This window comes from Fukomys damarensis, unplaced genomic scaffold (assembly GCF_012274545.1).
Source record: "Fukomys damarensis isolate Sample0158 unplaced genomic scaffold, DMR_v1.0_HiC HiC_scaffold_29, whole genome shotgun sequence".
Lineage (NCBI taxonomy): Eukaryota > Metazoa > Chordata > Mammalia > Rodentia > Bathyergidae > Fukomys > Fukomys damarensis.
This window is the reverse complement of record NW_022900941.1, coordinates 2,446,538-2,454,603: the sequence shown is the minus strand read 5'-3', so window position 1 is coordinate 2,454,603 and position 8,066 is coordinate 2,446,538. Positions and strand designations below refer to the sequence as shown.

The 8,066-nt window shown below is 52.4% G+C and overlaps 1 protein-coding gene across 2 annotated transcripts in view; it reads right to left on the bottom strand.

The window, feature by feature from the left end:
- Positions 1-5,411, bottom strand: part of Lims2 (LIM zinc finger domain containing 2) — a 41,333-nt gene extending 35,922 nt beyond the window's left edge. The window contains exon 1 of one of the 2 annotated variants that reach the window (XM_010637652.3): positions 5,251-5,411. The gene's annotated coding sequence lies outside the window, so the exon portion shown is untranslated. The remainder of the gene's footprint in view (positions 1-5,250) is intronic. The other variant, XM_010637654.3, reaches the window with a different exon arrangement.
- Between the last annotated feature and the right edge of the window lie 2,655 nt (positions 5,412-8,066).

Below are 8,066 nucleotides of genomic sequence, written 5' to 3'. Positions count from 1 at the left end.
GGGTGGCCCACTCCACACTGGCTCCCGGGACACCCTCGCTCGAGGGGCATAGCCTTGCCACCCGGGCTAGCGGGCCAGCGGGCCACCTCCCGGATTCCGGGCATAGTTTTCCTTTTAAAGGGAGTGAAGTTATAACCAATACAAACGAGCACCCCCATTCACCACCCTGGGACTGCGAACACTTGTGAACACATGCGGAGCGGTGTCCCCGAGGACGCCTCTGAGATGGCCTCCTCAGTCCCCACCGCGGCCCCAAGGGAGGACAGAGGCAGCGCTTTGCAGGGAGACCCTCCTGGGCAGACTCCCTCCCGAGGCAGCAGGGACCGCAGTCCTAGCAGTCGCGGGCCCAGGGGCCCCCACTTCACCCAAGCAAGTGGACAGCCACTAACTCGCCAGAAGGTGTTTTTAAAAGGTCAAAACCAGAAACTCCTTTCTATAATGAAGCACTACTGATGAGAAACAGTAAGAGATGTTAAAATGGTCAGCAATATAAAAGCACTTAAGGACTCTTCTTGAGAGAATTATTAGACCAAAATAAATAAATAAATAAATAAAACCACCTCACTCTGTGTATGAAGACAGACGGGTAGTTCTGCAGGAGCTGGAGTCCAGCTCAGAATTGGGAACAGCTCAAGCTTCACGCTGTGGGGCCAGGGCCGGGCTGCCTGACGGGTTAGGGGTGGGCATTGTATTACCTGTAGGGCTGGCAACTAGCAATTACCTCGCAAAGCAGCCAGCCACAGATTAACAGCATCACCCCGTAGGATGAGCTCACAGCAACAAGAATGTCCCTCCGCAGAAATAAGCCTGGAGAGACCCCTGCTCTCCGGGAGCTGAACCTTGAACCAAGCAGGTGTGCAGTTGTTATTTCTGCTCCAATTGTCTCAGCCTGTTCTGCTGAACTGGAATCTGATGGCTGGTTAAGAATAAAGCATGGATGACCTCTTGGTTCTCCTTTGTCTAGGCAGAGAGGCTCCCTACAGCTCTCAACACAGAGCAGGTGCACTGGGGCTGTCTGGCAGCATCGGCTACCACACGGTTAATCAAATATTGAGGTCTTGTGGGAACCAAAGAAGACGAAAAGTAGCAGGCAGAAGAGCAGAGGCCCCCACTGTCTCTCGACAGGAGCCTACCCCATCCTTCGGCCTAAGATTCTCCCTTCACCCACCACCCAGAGCTCACCCTGCTGGAGACATCGTCAGTGGCCTACAGGGCAGTGCAAGGTCCAGTCTGCGGGGAAGGAGGGCTCATCCTCCTGCCTCACTCACCTGCCTGGCAGGGAAGAGTTACAACAAACTGTGCTGGAGGGACAGAGAGCAAGAAGAAGCCCAGGCTCTCATGGGGTTCATCTGGAGGGGGGCAGACAATAAATAAATGAGTGAATAAACAAGCAATCTTGTTCTATCTCTCTATTGGTCTCCCTGTTTCCCAGGCCCCCACAGAAAAGGCTGGTGTGTCTGAAAAGCAAGGAGACAAGGGACCTGGGGAACAGGGAGAGGACCCTGGGGGCCAGAGCACCAGGGCCTCAGAGTGTTCGACCCCACCTCTGCAGGGTGGGAGGGGCACAGCAAAGTCGGGCACTGCGCCCTGGAGCTGTGAGTTGTGAAAAACTCCTGAGTCCTGAATGAGCAGCTGCTCCACCCGTGTCACTTCTAGGAACGGGAGAAACCAGAGTGGCGGTGGTCTTGGAGGAAGTTCGTGGGACAGGAGTGGACTGGGGACCTTTTGGTAACTTCCTATATCTTTCCAGAGGTGCGGGTCACACGGGTGCACACATCTGTGTCACAGCTTGTGGAATTAAGATATATGTGTTACATTGTTTGTAAACATTGCTTCAAAAGAAATCTGGACAATATTAAACTGGTTAATGATGTGCATGTTGGAGTATTTAGGTGAAATGGCACTGATGCCTGTAATTTATTTTGGAATGTATGTTAAAATCAAGACGAAGCTAGGCATGGTAGTGTATGCCTGTAATCCTACTCTGGCAGGCTGAGACAGGAGAATCACAAGCTCCAGCTCAGAGCAATTTAAAAACATAGCAAAACCCTGTCTCAAAATTTAAAAAAAAAAAAAAAAAAGGTAAGGGATATAGCTCAGTTTGCCCTGGGTTCAATTCCAGTACAGGGGAAAATAATCCAGCTGAGCGGATGGGTTGGGTAAAGGGATAGACAGGGAAGAGGAATCTGCAACAATGTCACAGGAGAATCCAGACAGTGGGCTTCTGAGTATTTGATTGATGAGTGCTTGAAAGTTTTCACAGCACAAGGTCAGGGGGAAAGTCTCCCTGGTGGTTGCATGGGCTTTAGAGTGGGTACAGGAATTGCACACCAAGGAAGGCTGTGGTACGTTGGGCCAATGGGCATTTTCTGCATGAGTCAGTCAGATACAAGGTCTATTTTGCAATTGATGGGATTTGCTGTGGGTTTGAATGCGGATGTGGCTGGCATAGGCCTGAGAGTTGCCGGCCTGGCGGGTGTGTGTGTGTGTGTGTGTGTGTGTGCAGTGAGTGTGGCAGCCCGGGAGTCAAGGTGCCTAGAAGATGTCTTCGGCTTTCCCGGATGTTGCTGGCGGTGGACGACAGGGACAGGTCTGCAAGGCTGAAGTTAGGTCTAGGATGTTACAGCAGAGAAGCCGCAGTACATCCCAGGGAAGGCAGCTGCTGCAGCCAGGTGGGAAAGGGGGACAGGCCTGGTCTCAGACGTGAATGTAGAAGTGATAGAAAATAAAGTGAATGTTTAGATTTTCACTTAGAAAATGTATTACAGTAAAAGACACATTGGCAAGAATGATGGGGAAAGTATCTCAGAGTGAGAGAGATTATTTTGAGGAGATGAATGGTGAGATGTTTTTTACTGTATTAATTTTTTAAATGTAAACATTTACCATATTTTATCACCCTCCTTGATCAAACATTTATGACAATTTCTGTCCAATAAAAACATTAGAGTGTGTCTTTGTCTCCCTTATGAGGTGGGGCCCGTACTCTGTGACTTCTGGCTCTTTTCCAAAGTCAAAATGACCACAAAAGTACATATTTCAGAAGGAAAGGGCTTCTACCGCTGCTCCAGAAACAGACAGGAATGATGGGTTACAAGTGTTCAAAGCACAGGGGTGTGGGGTGGGGGTACAGTTAATGGCAAAATGCTTTTTACTAATAATGTTTGTTTGTTTGTTGAGGCAAGGTCTCCCTTCATAGTGCAAGCTGGCCCTGAACTCACTATGTAGCCCAGGCTGGCCTCGAACTCACAGCGATCCTCCTGCCTCAACCTCCCAAGTGCTGGGATGACAGGCGTGCGCCACCACGCCCGGCTCAATAACTTTTTTATTTAAGCCTTCACCATATTCTTTTTAATCAGGTGGCCTCACAGGTGGAGTTGCAACCGAACCGCCCAGAGTGAGAAGTCTGGGGAAAGCAGCGGGGGCCTTGGGGAGGGAGGGGCAGAGGTGGGGCGGTGCCTCCTGAAGGACGGAGCAGGCAGGGTGATCTTCCCCCACCAGCAGCAGAGGGCCTACCCCCTGGGCGTCGGCCCAGACCGCGCCCTGGAGAGGGAGCACGGAGACGTGGGGACCTTAGGACTGCTCTGAAGGGAGGCGGGCAGTGAGCAGCCAGGAGGATGCAGCCCCTAGGCCTGGCCTGTAGAGGGCGTACACCAGAGGCTGGAGAGGCTGGGATTCGCACTCCATGTGATCTGAGTGGTCACAAAGTGGAACAGAGGTGTCCCAGAAGGCAGAGGCGCACAGGGTCTCCATGGGGCAGACCTCACTGCCCAAGGCTCAGGACAGGTGAGCTCCCTTGCAACAAAAGGACAGATACTCCAGTCACCCCACAGCATCTCTGGCCCTCCCGTACTCCAGCCCTAATGAACAGCATGAGAGACCCTGGGGTCTCAGGATGCCTCACTCGTCTGTGTGACATCCAGACCCGAGTTCCTCCACACGTGCAGGGAGTGAAGGAAGGGCCTGCAGCCCTGAGGAGGTCTCTAGCCATGACCAGGGCACCTTCCTCGGTGGCCAGGAAGGTGTCCAGCCCGTTTGAAGATGACCTTGTGTGCCATGAACACCTGATAGCTGCTCTACCCGGGGTCTCTCCCAAGTCTAGTTTCCTCTCAGGGCACCAGGATGGCCAAACACTGAAAGCATCAGCGCATAGCCCTGACGGGCCCACCAACTCCTCCAGATTTAGTGTTCCAGAGTCCCCCGAGCAGGAGCAGCAGGGAAGCACCTGCCCCACCCGGCCTACTGCTTCTGAGACCACAGGCCACAGGGCCCCTGCTGTGTTGGAGTCAGACTTTTCTTTATGGGAGCGTGCGCCAGTCCTCGGTACTGAACTAACCAGGACCTTCCTTCTCCCTGGAGCACACAGAGCTCAGAAATGGACAGAATGGTGACCTACAATTCTGCCAAAACCTAGAGAGCAAACAAGAAGAAGCCCAGCTTCGGCAAACACAGAAGCTGTCTTGAAAGCCTGATCTACAGAGAGTAAAGCCAGGCCGAGCTGCCCCGCAGATTCCCAAAGACTCTGGCCTTGGACTCTGAAGAGGAAATACCACTTCACTCTTGTAGATGCAATTCAGCCCCGGAGCTGCGTTTGGAATAAGAACAGCAGCTGAGCTCCTAGCAGATATTCCGGAATGCCCCAAACCATCTCCTCCCGGCTCATCCAGTAGGAAACCACTTGGGGCTGCGGGTGTGGCTCCGTGGTAGAGCACTCAGGCCCAGCATGCATAAAACCCTGGGTTCAGTCCCCAGCGCAGGAAAGAAAGAGGAGGGAGGGAGGGAAAGATGGAAGGGAGGAAGGAAGGGAGGAAGGAAGAGAGGGAAGAGAGGGAAGAAACCAGCCGGGCAAAGACCGCAGAGTTCTTCACTTACGGGGGCACCCGCCTCTCCCTGTCTCTGAAAATAACTCATCCACGTCGCACAGGGCACCTTGATTCTTCTTTCCCATGTTGACACCCAACCGACCTTCCGATCCGCACATCTCCCCGCCAGGCGCCCTCCCCAGCCCAGCCCGTCCAGAGGATCCCCCACTTGCAGCCAGGGTGGGCTGAGCTCTGCCACCCCAAAGCCCCGACCGAGGGAGTTCAGGCTGACTCGGGAGGGCAGGCTCCATGGAGGGGCCTCCCTTAACCCACACACGACGTTAGCCGGAGACTTGGGGGCCTGATGGGGGGCAGGGAGAGCAGGGATGGGGCAAGGGGCGATCGGCCGCGGAAGAGACTTCCAGGACCGCGCACCGCACAGCTCTACCTCAGCGGCTGAGGCGCCCTCCGCCTCCTCAGCCTTCCTTCTGCGCCGCAGTTCCTGACGAGGACAGCAGTTCCCAGCGCCGAGGGCCCTCGCCAGCCGCCAGTGCCCAGCCCGCAGGGGTCCAGGGCGCTCGGCCTCACGTCTCTCTGGATGCGAGGGTTGGCCTGCAGGCCAGAACTGCGGGAGCGGCCTGAGGCGTCCTGGGGTCAGGTGAGGACGAGGAAGCCAGGAAGGAAAGGCCAGCCTCCCTGGGGATCCAGGCCTGCAGAACAAAAGGAGCCGCAGCTGCCCTCCTAACGCAGAGGGGCCTACAGAGGGACACTGTTAGAATGACCATTTCCTGGAACCTGGAGGTCATGAGCCCAGTCTCACAGCGAGGCTGTATGACAAAATTGAGCCCAACAGCGCCTGGCTCCGTGACCACCTACCCGAGTGCTCCAAGAGCCTTCTTGTCAATCAGTGCCTTCTCTGCAAGGAGGAAAAGCTCAGGGTATTTTTCTTATTTATTTATTTTTGGTACCAGAAATTGAACTCAGGGCCTCACACTTGCCGGGTAGGTGCTGCACAGCTGAGCGACATCCCCGGTCCTATTTATTTCATTTTAGAGGAATTGGTTTACAGTCTTTTACCGCAAAATTGGGAAAGTGTATGGAACGGTGCCCACAGGTGGTAAGAAACAAGAAGAGTCACCATGTCACCGCCCAAGGCAGGGGCCGACCGCACTCTGGCCTGTCTCCCTTCATTTCTTTGTTTTTTATCAGGTCGTGATCATTTTTGCACTTGAGATTCGTGCTGGATTCTTCGTGGCAATGTCCGCAGCGCGCCACCATGGCAGCGCATATCCGGGCTGCGCTGGTCCCATGGAGCCCGGTTCGCGCAGTGCTGTGGCTTTTGCGGGATGGATCCCGGGTCCTGCGCTAGCTGGGGACGAGGCGGACGCTGGGCGGGGGCTGGCGGTCACTGAAACAGCCACGGACGCCGCGTCGCCTCCTTCTGTCCAAGGACCGCTGGAGTGTCGTGGACGTGCCGTGCGCCGGAATAGAAATTCCCCAAGAGCAGACTCCTGCCTCCTTCCCTGATCCAGCGCCTGGGCCGAGAACAAGCAGGGCTCTACGCAGAGCAGCTCGCAGTGAGTATTTGTTAAAGACGTGTTCTTTTAAACTTTTTTTTTTTTGGATACCCGGGATCGAACTCGGGTCCTTGTGCTTGCAAGGCAGGCCACCGAACTGCTGAGCTGGGTATTTGTGTTTGCTTGTTTGTTTGTTTGTTTGTTTGTTTTGCTAAGTCCTGTGCCCGTATGATAAGCTGCACTGACACTACATACCTCACTTGCGTTCCTCAAAGAATCTCAAACATCATTTTACTTAATACTTGGAATCTGGCATTTCCTGCCTGATATTTTGAGGTGTTCTCCGGTCTTGTGGTTGGGGTGTTCTCCCTATTACAGGATCTCCCTCCTTTTATTGAATAGTCTCTTTTCCCCCCTCCTACAATAAACATTTCAAATAAAGTCCAGGGCCAGGTATTTGGCTCAGTGGTTCAGGCGCCTGCCTCGCAAGCACAAGGACCCAAGTTTGATCCCCAGAAAAAAAAAAAAAAAAAAAAAATCAAATAAAGTCCAGTACAGTACATAAACAAAAACAGATTCGTTTGGAAAAACCAATTCATCCTCAAATTCCCTTTTTGTATTCCAGACTTTTATGGCTGGCCAGACATTTGTCCCAGGAGTGGTGTGGGAATCCCCAAGGCCCAGAAACCGGGACCTGCGTGAAGGTTCCACAGAATGTGCGGTCACTGTGCAAAGGGCGGTCAGGTTCTGGGGGGCCGTCACCTCCTAACCCCACCGCAGAAGCTGCCCTTCCCCCTGCAGTCCAGCCCTTCGGCATCCAGCATCCGCCTGAGGTCCAAGCGAGGGCAAAGCAGGCATCAAGCACACATCTTCCCGGGGCCACGAAGTTTCCAGTGTGGAAACACTTGGCACCCAAGGATTCTGCTCAAGGGAGAATAGGGGCTGAGCTAGTACCTAGTGATTACTCTGAAACTTCAGATTATCGCAATGAGACCAAAAGTCCATGATGGCAGGCAGAATGGCATGGAGAGGTGCAGAGGGAGTCAGGCCATCTGTCCATAAATAGGGTTGATGACATTCATTTCTTACATGGATGTTCTGAAAAGATTCACATATGGAAAATACTCAGAGGTTTGGTCATAGGACTTCTATATTTTAGTGTGTGTAGTGCTGGGGATTGAACCCAGGGCCTAGGGAGGCTAAGCCAGTGCTCTACCATTGAGCTACATCCTTTGTTCCCCTGTCATACTCTTAAAAAAGTTTTGAGAGCTGGGCATGGAAGCTGGGGAGGGAATTCCAAGTTCAGGTCCTACCCTGGCAATTTAGCAAGATCTCGTCTCAAAATTTTAAAAAATAAATAAAATTTTAAATACAACTGGAGTTCTAGCTCAGTGTCAAGGCCCTGGGACCAATCCCCAGTACTACTCTCCAAAAATATTTTTTTTCAGGGTACCAGAGAGCTTTTATTTATGTGAGTCAATTGAGATTTAACCCAGAAATGTAAAGTCTGTATAATATATTAACATTCATAAAATGAAGCACAAAATACATATGATCCGCTAAATAGACAAAATCCAACACCTTTGCATAATACACAAAGATAAGAATGGAAGGAAACTTCTACTCAGAAGAGAAGTCTTCGGCGTCTCTCTCTCCGGTGGAGCTCTCACCTTTCAAACATGACAGATTTGATAAAATGCCAGGTAGGTTGAGTATTGCTTGCCTTCACTCAGTCATCTTTGTATGA